A 13178-nucleotide genomic window follows, 5' to 3' on the forward strand; every position below is an offset into this window, starting at 1 on the left:
TTGCCGCAAAGTGCCAGGATTGTAGAACGGGCGGGAAAGAGGAGCGCGTCTGAGGGGAAGGGAGAGGGCGGGGATGATGGGCTTGAGAGCAGGAGGAAAGGCCCCTCTCAATGGTTCACTGTCAAAGGCTTCGAGGTCTCCAAAGGTGGCACTTTCTCCGTCTTCCACTCCTTTCTGTCCAGGAACCCTCTGTGGCGATGGAGAAAAATCTCTCTGGGGGATTTGAACTCGCTTCTCTCAAGAACAGCCGCTATGAAGGCTCCTCAGAGGTTGTGGGAGGCCTCAAAAGGGGCCAAATGTTGTCAGAAACAGCCGGGTGGTCAGAAGATACTTCATACTCTACATAAACGACCTCTGTGATCATATTAAGAGCAATTGCGTTCTCTTCGCTGATGATGTAAAGCTGTTCAATACCACAGACAATACTGCTACCCTACAAAAAGATCTTGACTATGTATCTGAATGGTCAAACAAATGGCAACTTCAAATCTCAACAAATAAATGCTCTGTCTTACATATTGGCAAAAAAAATCAGAAAATAAAATACAAGCTGAATAGTCAAAATCTTGTTGATGACCCAAGCTCTGTAAAGGACCTTGGAATACTCACCTCTAATGATCTAAGTGCTAGAGCCCACTGCAACTACATAGCCAAAAAGGCATTAAGAGTTGTTAACCTAATCCTACGTAGCTTTTTCTCTGGTAATATCACACTACTAACCAGAGCATACAAAACATTTGCTAGACCAATACTCGAATACAGTTCATCAGTCTGGAACCCTCATTACGTATCCGATATTAGCACAATTGAGAAAGTCCAGAAATATTTCACAAGAAGAGTTCTCCACTCCTCTACTCGTAGAATACCTTATGCCACCAGACTTGAAATTCTAGAACTAGAAAACCTTGAATTACGCTGTCTTCAGTCTGACTTAAGCATGCTATATAAAATCATACATTGCAATGTCCTACCTGTCAGTGAATACTTCAGCTTCAACCATAACAACACAAGAGCACACAATAGATACAAACTCAAAGTAAACCGCACCAAACTTGATTGCAGGAAATACGACTTCAGCAATAGAGTGGTCAATGTCTGGAATACTCTACCTGACTCTGTAGTTTCTTCCCCAAACCCCAAAAACTTTAACCTTAGACTGTCTACTATTGACCTCACCCCTTTCCTAAGAGGTCTGTAGGGCGTGCATAAAGCGCACCAACGTGCCTACCGTCCCTGTCCTATTGTTTCTCTTATTCTTTTATTTTTCATATATGTACCCATTTCATGTATTCACAACTATGTATACACTTATACTTATTATCTTGTAAACAATTGGCAAATCAAATAAATAAAATAAATAAATAAAAATAAGATGAGGACCAGGAGCCTCTGTTGGAAACCCAGCTTGTGTCATGCGGTTTTTGGGAACAAGGAGTAGAATAGAATAGAATAGAATAGAATAGAATAGAATAGAATAGAATAGAATAGAATAGAATACTTTATTGGCCACGTGTGATTGGACACACAAGGAATTTGTCTTGGTGTAAATACTCTCAGGATACATAAAGAAAAGGTACATTAGTTAAGAATCAAGAATCCTGATAGTCATAGGGTACAATTGGACACAGACAGGAAAATCACAATCAGGAAAATGATTTTTATTTATTTATTTAATTTTTAATTCAATACATGCAGCTGCCCTTCTCAAATTGTGAAGTTCAACCTCTCAGCGAAGGAGCAGAAAAAGCAGAGACCCCCTCCAGCCTTTTTGGATGAAAGAAAAGGAAGATGCTGAAAAAGGAATATAAAGCTAAAACCTGATGAGGAAAAACCATTTTTACAGAGGGATTGATTAAGAAATTCAGCTCAAGAAATGTGACTAGGAAACTTAAGCCCCTTGGAGAATTTAAGGCAAGGATATATCATTAGACCATATAGGAAAAGAGGAAAAATAAAATGAAAAAGCAAAAACAAGAAAAGCCCAAGGCTCCATTGCTATGAGAACATTCTACCAGATTTGGAGTTGACAATGAGGTTAGCTATAGGGAGCAAAACAATGTAAAAGGATGGAAAAGTGGTTAAAAATCCATTTTAAGAAATGGAGGTAACATCTGGGTTTTTTTTCCTGTATCTTTCTTTTTTCTCCAGTTGGACACAAAATATTTAATAAGGATATTTGAAAAAACAGCTTCAACTGAGCAACAGCTGAAATATTCCCCCCTCCACTCTCCAAGGCCATCCAAACGCTTTAGTGGGTTAGCAATTTTTAATGCAACAAAGAATTTTATGCATGTTTAACAAGTAACTACATGACTGATACTTAATTTTAAGTTACCTTAATGTTACGACACACCATAAAAAGGCAAAAATGTGGCCCTAATGCTTGAAAAATATCTTTCGCCCATGCATTTGTTTCAGCTTCTGCTCATTCTGGCCCCTTGTCTGAAAGACAAATTGTTCACCCTGAAGCTTTTTCCACAAATACTACATTGACATCTGTCATTATTCCATCACATAAGAGGTTTTTGACCTAAAAAGGTTTCTCCTTCTCCATTCATCCTGGTAGACTCAGATCATAATTTGACACAGTGGACACAAGTTGGACTGAAGGATCCTTGGTGCCGTCTGAGGTTGGTTGGTGCTCTGATGATGCACTGATCAGGTTCCCTAGTTTGGCTAATGAAATGTCTGCATTTCACAAGCTCAGAGAACACCAAGAACCCTTCATTTCAACTGGGTACGACACATATTTTCCTTTATTGATTATTTTTGGTATCTTGACATCCCAGAGAAAGTTCCCACTCACATTTCTGCGTGTTTCATCAGGAAGGACAGAAGTAATTTTTGAAGTAGTTCTTAATGTAATATTGTTTTGATCTCCATTGATTTCCAAACAGTTTCCTTCTTGATCGATCCTTGCAATGTTAGCATACTGGAGTGGTTTTCATTCTGATACCCTGGAGTATGCCTAACTTGGGAGGGAAGGAGGAAGGAAGTCAGAACCATCATTCATTGCCATTGTAAATTTGAATGGTTACTTGATAAATTATTGTAAATCAGAGACTTCCTGGGTTGGCCAATAGGCTGCCTACCTATGGGAACTTAATATATACCCACATTTCCCTACCACTCTTTCTCTTCTCTTTTTTTACACGACTATGTGAAAGTAGTTGCCATGGCACTGAAACAATGATAACTGCAAAATAAGTAAACATTGTGGCCAGGTAAATGTGAAGGCAAACAAAATTCTGAGAGGCATCACCAGATGTATCACCATCAGCAAAAAGGAGGTCCTATCCCTCTACATAGGGCTTTAGTGAGATACCATTTGGAATACTGTGTCCAGTTCTGAGACCTCACATAAAAAATTCTTTTATTTTTCATATATGTACCCATTTCATGTATTCACAACTATGTATACACTTATACTTATTATCTTGTAAACAATTGGCAAATCAAATAAATAAAATAAATAAATAAAAATAAGATGAGGACCAGGAGCCTCTGTTGGAAACCCAGCTTGTGTCATGCGGTTTTTGGGAACAAGGAGTAGAATAGAATAGAATAGAATAGAATAGAATAGAATAGAATAGAATAGAATAGAATAGAATACTTTATTGGCCACGTGTGATTGGACACACAAGGAATTTGTCTTGGTGTAAATACTCTCAGGATACATAAAGAAAAGGTACATTAGTTAAGAATCAAGAATCCTGATAGTCATAGGGTACAATTGGACACAGACAGGAAAATCACAATCAGGAAAATGATTTTTATTTATTTATTTAATTTTTAATTCAATATACATGCAGCTGCCCTTCTCAAATTGTGAAGTTCAACCTCTCAGCGAAGGAGCAGAAAAAGCAGAGACCCCTCCAGCCTTTTTGGATGAAAGAAAAGGAAGATGCTGAAAAAGGAATATAAAGCTAAAACCTGATGAGGAAAAACCATTTTTACAGAGGGATTGATTAAGAAATTCAGCTCAAGAAATGTGACTAGGAAACTTAAGCCCCTTGGAGAATTTAAGGCAAGGATATATCATTAGACCATATAGGAAAAGAGGAAAAATAAAATGAAAAAGCAAAAACAAGAAAAGCCCAAGGCTCCATTGCTATGAGAACATTCTACCAGATTTGGAGTTGACAATGAGGTTAGCTATAGGGAGCAAAACAATGTAAAAGGATGGAAAAGTGGTTAAAAATCCATTTTAAGAAATGGAGGTAACATCTGGGTTTTTTTCCTGTATCTTTCTTTTTCTCCAGTTGGACACAAAATATTTAATAAGGATATTTGAAAAAACAGCTTCAACTGAGCAACAGCTGAAATATTCCCCCTCCACTCTCCAAGGCCATCCAAACGCTTTAGTGGGTTAGCAATTTTTAATGCAACAAAGAATTTTATGCATGTTTAACAAGTAACTACATGACTGATACTTAATTTTAAGTTACCTTAATGTTACGACACACCATAAAAGGCAAAAATGTGGCCCTAATGCTTGAAAAATATCTTTCGCCCATGCATTTGTTTCAGCTTCTGCTCATTCTGGCCCCTTGTCTGAAAGACAAATTGTTCACCCTGAAGCTTTTTCCACAAATACTACATTGACATCTGTCATTATTCCATCACATAAGAGGTTTTTGACCTAAAAAGGTTTCTCCTTCTCCATTCATCCTGGTAGACTCAGATCATAATTTGACACAGTGGACACAAGTTGGACTGAAGGATCCTTGGTGCCGTCTGAGGTTGGTTGGTGCTCTGATGATGCACTGATCAGGTTCCCTAGTTTGGCTAATGAAATGTCTGCATTTCACAAGCTCAGAGAACACCAAGAACCCTTCATTTCAACTGGGTACGACACATATTTTCCTTTATTGATTATTTTTGGTATCTTGACATCCCAGAGAAAGTTCCCACTCACATTTCTGCGTGTTTCATCAGGAAGGACAGAAGTAATTTTTTGAAGTAGTTCTTAATGTAATATTGTTTTGATCTCCATTGATTTCCAAACAGTTTCCTTCTTGATCGATCCTTGCAATGTTAGCATACTGGAGTGGTTTTCATTCTGATACCCTGGAGTATGCCTAACTTGGGAGGGAAGGAGGAAGGAAGTCAGAACCATCATTCATTGCCATTGTAAATTTGAATGGTTACTTGATAAATTATTGTAAATCAGAGACTTCCTGGGTTGGCCAATAGGCTGCCTACCTATGGGAACTTAATATATACCCACATTTCCCTACCACTCTTTCTCTTCTCTTTTTTTACACGACTATGTGAAAGTAGTTGCCATGGCACTGAAACAATGATAACTGCAAAATAAGTAAACATTGTGGCCAGGTAAATGTGAAGGCAAACAAAATTCTGAGAGGCATCACCAGATGTATCACCATCAGCAAAAAGGAGGTCCTATCCCTCTACATAGGGCTTTAGTGAGATACCATTTGGAATACTGTGTCCAGTTCTGGAGACCTCACATAAAAAAGAAATTGATAAGATTGTGTGAGTCCAGAGATGGGCAACACAAGGGAAGGCAGAGGAAGATCACCACAAAATTAGGACAAAGAGCCTATGAGTTGCATTTTCTAATTCAGCATCACTAACCCCATTCTCCTTATGGTTTTCCTTCCTGGGTTGGCCAATAGACTTGTTAAGTTTGAGGAAAAATGGAGACCAGACATCTGACAGTGACTTCAACTCTTTAATAACAGGAATAAAGTATAACAGAACAGAGCAATAATGGGGGCAACAGCAACCCTTTTATAGGGTGAGCTGCTACCTATTGTCCAATGAGATGTGCACAAGTCCCAAACTTTTAACCAATGAACAGTGTCCCAAAAGTGGCCAATCCCTGGTTGTTGTACACTAACCAATCGGGTGTGCAGGTTTTCAAACCCTAATTTGCATTTAGGTTATTAACTTTTATTGATTCACAACAACCCTCCCCCTTGGGTTCCGTTTGAGGGGAGTTGTAATAAAATCCTCAAGATAGGCAGGCCGTTTGGTCTGTCTAGATGACCTCCGTGGTTCCACCGGTTCTGGTCTAACGTCCGGTTCCGGTGGGGTGTTTGGATGATCTCTATTAAAGTCTATTTCGCTGCACGGTGATTCCGTGCTGCTTTCGCTGTGGTTATCTCCATTGCTTTGTGTTTCTTCGGGGTTTTGCAGTCCGGTTTCCCCCGTATTAAAGTCCCCCGCTAAATTCAACTCCCTCCCCGCTACAATTTCCAGTGATTCACTGGGTCGTATGCTTTCCGTTGTCCTGCTTTTTGTTATATCGAAGTCAATTTCCTCAATATTTCCTCCCCCTTGAGCTGGTGAACCCGGGGATTCATGGCCGCTGGGAGGTAATTGCGATCTAATTTGGTCTATGTGGCGTTTCCACACCCTCCCATCCTCTGTGAGCAGGCGGTAAGATTTGGGCCCGGTGATCTGGGTAACGGTTGCTGGTATCCATAACGGGTCGCCGGAAAAGTTTTTTGCAAAGATTAAATCGCCTACCTTGAATTCTCGGCATTTGCTGCTGGAGCCGAAAGGTTTTTCAGGTGCGAATGCGGGGTGGAGTCGGTCAAGGTGCGATCGCAGTTTCCGCCCCATAAGAAGTTCGGCAGGCGTTTTGTTGGTCACGCTGTGGGGCGTGATATGCTGTAACAAGAGGATTCGATTGATTTTCTCGTCGATGTTGCCAAACTCCATTTTTTGAAGAGTCTTTTTTACAAATTGAACCATGCGCTCTGCACGTCCGTTCGCCGCAGGGTGCGCGGGCGAGGTTAGCGCATGGCGGATGCCCCGATCAGCAAGGTATTGCTCAAAGGGTAATGCAGTAAACTGTGGGCCGTTGTCCGAGACTAACACGTCTGGAAACCCATGTGTGGCAAATAGTCTGTTTAATTTGTTGATGACTGAGTCCGTTGTGGTTGTGTTCATCCGATGTACCTCGAGCCAATTTGAATAGGCGTCGACAGTAATAAGAAAGGTGTGTCCCTTAGTAGGCCCCGCAAAGTCAATATGAATACGGGACCAGGGTCCTCTGGGAGTTTCCCACTCAGTTGGGCTAGCTTTTGGCGGGGAGTTGCTGACATCCTGGCAGCGTTGACAAGAAGCGACCCAGGCCTCGATTCTTTTGTCGATTCCCGGCCACCATGCATAGCTGCGTGCGAGTGCTTTCATCCGCACGATACCCGGATGTCCTTCATGTAATACCGCCAACACAGTCTGTTGTAATTTGCTAGGTATGACGACTCGATCGCCCCACAAGATACAGCCTTTTTGGGAAAACAGTTCGGTTTGGCGGGCTTTAAATGGCGCCCATTTGGTTGCTATTTGATCTGTCGGCCACCCCCGTTCGACCCATCGCAGAATGTGTTACAGCACTGGGTCGCGCCTAGTTTCAAGAGCAATGTCTCTGGCCGTTAATGGTGGAGCATGTAGAGTTTCTATCTGTAGTGTCGAAATAGTTGGGGCTGGATCTACAACATAGTCCGGGAGCGGCGTTCTGCTCAATGCATCGGCGTGGAGGATTGATTTTCCGGGTCGATGCTGTAAGGTGTAGTTGTAGGCCGCCAAGAATTCAGACCAGCGGGTCATTCTGGGGGATAATATATATGGGGTTGGTTTATTACCCGCAATAATCCCCAGCAGAGGTTTATGATCAGTAATTATTGTAAATGCACGCCCATACACATATTCATGAAATCTTTTAACTGCAGCCACAATAGCTAAAGCCTCTTTGTCCAGCTGACTATAATTCCTTTCAGCTTTAGCTAAGGTCCGTGAAAAAAATGCGATGGGGGCTTCTGTTCCATTTGGTAATACGTGGGCCAGAATCGCCCCCACCCCAAAAGGTGATGCATCACACGTGATAGTGAGCGGCAGAGTCTCGTTGTACTGCATCAGTACAGAGTCAGAAGTTAGCAATTTCTTTATTTGTTGGAAAGCATGTTGTTCCCGTTGTCCCCAAATCCACGTTGCTTTTTTGTCTAATAGTCTGTGCAATGGCTCAGCTACTGTTGCTTTGTGGGGTAGAAAGACATTATAGAAATTGATAAGTCCAAGGAATGCCTGTAGGTCTGCCCTGTTCCTTGGTGAGGGGGCTTTTTTAATTGCCCTTAATTTATCTTCGGTAGGATGGATTCCTTGACTGTCCAGGAGGTATCCTAAAAATTCTACTTTTTTGGTACACAATTGGCATTTTTCTTTTTTAACCCTGAGGCCTGCGTTTTGGAATCTTTGTAAAACCTCTCTGAGTCGTTTTTCTAGGATGTCTGTGTTAGGGACGGCGATGAGTACATCGTCGAAATACGGTACGACCCCTCTTATCCCTTGTAATAATCTCTCCATTAAGCTCTGAAAGATTCCCGGGGCAACGCTTACCCCGAACTGGAGCCTGTTGCATTTAAATGCGCCCCTATGCGTTACGATAGTTTGTGCTTCTGCCGTGGTTGGATCTACGGGTAATTGTTGATATGCCTGGGCTAGATCGAGTTTAGCGAAAACCTTCCCGCCACCCAGGGAATGTAGCAGGTGTTGTACTACCGGCACAGGGTATGCATTTTGCTGCAATGCATGGTTTAAAGTGGCCCGGTAGTCTCCGCAAATTCTTAGTGACCCGTCAGGTTTGATAGGCGTCACTATAGGAGTTTCCCAACGAGCGTGGTCGGTGGGTTCCAGCACACCCTGGGCAATTAACTTATCGAGTTGTTCGTCGATTTTAGGCTTTAAGGCAAATGGCACCCGACGCGGCTTAAGGCGGATAGGTGCTATTTCAGGGTTCAAGTTAAATGAGATTGGTGTCCCCTTGTACTTGCCTAGTCCCTCTGCGAAAACGTCTTGGAATTCTTGCACGAGTGCCTCCTCCCAGTCGACGTTCTCGGCCCGGTGGACTCCGGCTACAGTGATTCCGAGTGGTCGGAACCATTGAAGGCCTAAAAGACTAGGCCTGTCGCGATCCACGACAGTCAGTGGTAGTGCTAGGGTGCGGTCTTTGAAAGAGACCTGGAACCTGCGGGATCCGACGACGGGAATTCGATTTCCCTGATAGTCTTTGAGTATAACCCTCTGTGGGTTAAGGTCTTGGCGACGAATTGTTGGAACGAGCTGTTGGAGCGTTTTCCACGACACCATCGAGAGGGACGATCCCGAGTCTACTTCCATCACACAAGGTTTGTTTTCGATGGCGACTTTAACTCGGATCTTCCCGGCATCAAGGGACGTAGCGTGGCCTATGGTGATTGTTTGGTGGGTCTCTTCCCGCCTGGTTTCTTCGCGCCTGGTGGAAGTGGTGGACGGTTGATTTCTGTAGGCGTGGTTTCCCCATTGGTGGTTCAGTTTTTCTCGGTGTGTGCCGAAGAATCCTGAAGACTGGTATTCGGCCTGTCAAGGTTTGGGAGGTTGTTTGCTTCTGCAAACCTTCGCGATGTGGCCTCGTTTCCCGCAATTTCGGCAGAGTGCATCGAGGAATTTGCAGTTGGATCGTGGGTGAGTTGCTCCACATCCCGCACAAGGTCGGGACGTGGGTTGCGTGAACTGGTTGCGTTCCGTTCGGAGTCGGTTGACCTCTTCCTCATCGCTTTCTGATGTGGATTCTAGGTCTTCGTGGTGGGTTGATGCCTGGAGTCTTTCTGAGTGAGGCGAGGTGTCTTTTGCGAGTGAGCGTAGCGGTGCGTTGGTGCGGTGCATTCGGGCTGCTGACTTCTTGGTTGCCTCTGCAGCCGAGGCTTCTTTAAGGGCGTCCGTGAGGCTGATGTCCCCCTTAGCCATAATTTTACTCTGGATCGTGCCATCTTCTAGGCCCAGAACCAGGCGGTCCCGGAGGGCTTCTTCTAAGTCGGAAAATCCGCAGAGGCCTCCCAGGTTTCGAAGGTCCGCGATGTAATTGGCAAGGCTTTCGCCCTTCCGTTGGTCCCTCTGGTAATATTCGTGTCTTCTTACTAGGGTTGGCACGGTGGGCGCGTAGTGAGCCCGTAGCAACGGCTCGAGGACGTCCCAGTCCATTTCTTTTACTTCTGCTGGCTTGGCAAGCGATTTTGCCATTTTAAACACGGTTGGCCCACAATGAGTTAGAAAGATAGCTCTTTTTTTTCCGGTTGTCGCATCTTTCAAATTGTTGGTTTCCAGAAACATCTGGAACCGATCCATGTAAGCCTCCCAGTCTTCGGTTTCTGGATTGAATGGAGCGGGTGGCACGACGCCGCTGGCCATGTTGCCGTTGATGGCGCGTATTCGACCACGTTCTCTGTTGGGTGTTCTGTGATTCAGTCAGCTCTTCGGTCTCCAAATCCCATCCTCGTCGCCAGTGTTAAGTTTGAGGAAAAATGGAGACCAGACATCTGACAGTGACTTCAACTCTTTAATAACAGGAATAAAGTATAACAGAACAGAGCAATAATGGGGGCAACAGCAACCCTTTTATAGGGTGAGCTGCTACCTATTGTCCAATGAGATGTGCACAAGTCCCAAACTTTTAACCAATGAACAGTGTCCCAAAAGTGGCCAATCCCTGGTTGTTGTATACTAACCAATCGGGTGTGCAGGTTCTCAAACCCTAATTTGCATTTAGGTTATTAACTTTTATTGATTCACAACAAGACTGTCTACCTATGGGAACTTAATGTATACCCACATTTCCCTACCACTGCTTTCTCTTCCCTTTTTTTACACGACTATGTGAAAGTAGTTGCCATGGCACTGAAACAATGATAACTGCAAAATAAGTAAACTGTTAAGTTTGAGGAAAAATGGAGACCAGACATCTGACAGTGACTTCAACTCTTTAATAACAGGAATAAAGTATAACAGAACAGAGCAATAATGAGGGCAACAGCAACCCTTTTATAGGGTGAGCTGCTACCCTATTGTCCAATGACCTGTGCACAAGTCCCAACTTTTAACCAATGAAAAGTGTCCCAAAATTGGCCAATCCCTGGTTGTTGTATACTAACCAATCGGGTGTGCAGGTTCTCAAACCCTAATTTGCATTTAGGTTATTAACTTTTATTGATTCACAACATAAACATTGTGGCCAGGTACATGTGAAGGCAAACAAAATTCTGAGATGCATCACCAGATGTATCACGATCAGCAAAAAGGAGGTCCTATCCCTCTACATAGGACTTTAGTGAGATACCATGTGGAATACTGTGTCCAGTTCTGGAGACCTCACTTGAAAAAAGATATTGATAAGATTGTGTAAGTCCAGACATGGGCAACACGAGGGAAGGCAAGGAAAAATCAGCACAAAATTAGGACAAAGAGCCTATGAGTTGCATTTTCTAATTCAGCATCACTATAACCCCGTTCTCCTTATGGTTTTCTTTGTCACTTATTACTTGCATTACATAACATGAAGCAGGCTGGAAAGGCAGACTGTGAAAATAGTAAGCAAAGGAAGAAAAGCTGAAACAATAGTAAGGGATTAGGACTAATTGCATTTCTGCCTGCAGCTCTGCTCTAGTCTAGTGGATATACTCATCAGAGGGAGTTATTTGAAATGATTAGGGAATCTGCACCACTTAGATATTGGCATCCACAGATCACTTTCAGGCCAAATGATAACCTTAATTTCCACTGATACTCATCTTTGTTTTAAAACCTCCTACTTAGCAAAAAAAAAAAAAAAGCACTAGATAGGCTGGAGGATTCACCAACAACCACCAAACCTCCCATAACTGATCCCAACCCATTAGGTTCACAACCTCTGTTGATCACAGGAAAAAAAAAACTGCAAGATCTATTTCACAGACAAAAGCCAGGAAAAGCACCAGGCCCCAGACAAGATAACCCCCTCCCGTTTAAAGGTTTGTGCTGACCAATTGGCCACGATCTTCACCTGAATCCTCAATAAATCACTAGAGATGTGCTATGTTCTTTCTTGTGTCAAACGCTCTACTATCATCCCAGTGCTGAAGCAACCTTCCATCAAGGAGCTGAATGACTACAGACCAGTTGCTCTAACATCTGTAGTTATGAAAACCTTTGAAAGGCTAGTGTTGTCGCACCTGAAAACCATCTTGGATATGCTGCTAGACCCCCTGCAATTTGCATACCAAGCAAATAGATTGACAGATGATGCTATTAATATGGCTCTGCACTACATCCTACAACATCTTTAATCTCCAAATACCTACGCAAGGGTCCTCTTTGTAGATTTCAATTCAGCATTCAACACCATCATTCCAGACATTCTTCTAACTAAACTAAACCAGCTAGCAGTACCTGAACACACCTGTAAGTGGATCATAAGGTTCCTAACAGACAGGAAGTAGCAAGCTAAGCTAGACAGATACCTGTACACTTCGCACAGCCCGCCCCCCAAGACTGTATGCTCTCTCCACTTCTCCCTATACACCAATGACTGCATCTCAAATGATCCATCTGTTAAACTTCTGAACTTTGCAGATGATACCACAGTGATTGGTCTCATTCAAGACAACAGTGAATCTGCATACAGACGGGAGGTTGAACAACTAGCCTCGTGGTGCGACCGGAACAATCTGGAACTGAACACACTCAAAATCATACAAATGTTGGTAGACTTTAGGAGAAACCCTCCCATACTACCACCTCTTAACAATAGTAGACAACCCAGTATCAACAGTAGAGACCGTCAAATTTCTAGGTTCCACCATATCTCAGGACCTAAAATGAATACCTAACATCAAAAATGGCATCAAAAAAGCACAACGAAGAACATTCTTTCTGCACCAACTCAGAAAGCTCAAACTGCCCAAGGAGCTGCTGATACAGTTCTACAGAGGAATTATTGAGTATCATCTGCACCTCTATAAACTGTCTGGTTTGGTTCTGCAACCCAACAAGGCAGACACAGACTTCAGAGGATAATTAGCACTGCAGGAAAAGCAACCTGCCTTCCTTTGAGGACCTGTATACTGCATGAGTGAAAAAGAGGGCTATGAAAATATTTACAGACCCCTCACATCCTGGACATAAACTGTTTCAACTCTAATGCTCAAAACGATGCTATAGAGCACTACACACAAGAACAACTAGACACAAGAACAGTTTTTCCCAAATGCCATCACTTTGCTAAACAAATGGTTCCCTTAACACTGTGCAACTGTACTATCACTATTAATCCTCTCATCACCCATCCCCTCCCACTTGTGACTGTATGACTGTAACTTTGTTGTTTGTATCCTTATGATTTATATTGACTGTTTCCT

This window comes from Notechis scutatus, chromosome 2 (genome assembly GCF_049901735.1).
Source record: "Notechis scutatus isolate UNSWTSFEM ecotype Mainland chromosome 2, rNotScu1.2, whole genome shotgun sequence".
NCBI lineage: Eukaryota > Metazoa > Chordata > Lepidosauria > Squamata > Elapidae > Notechis > Notechis scutatus.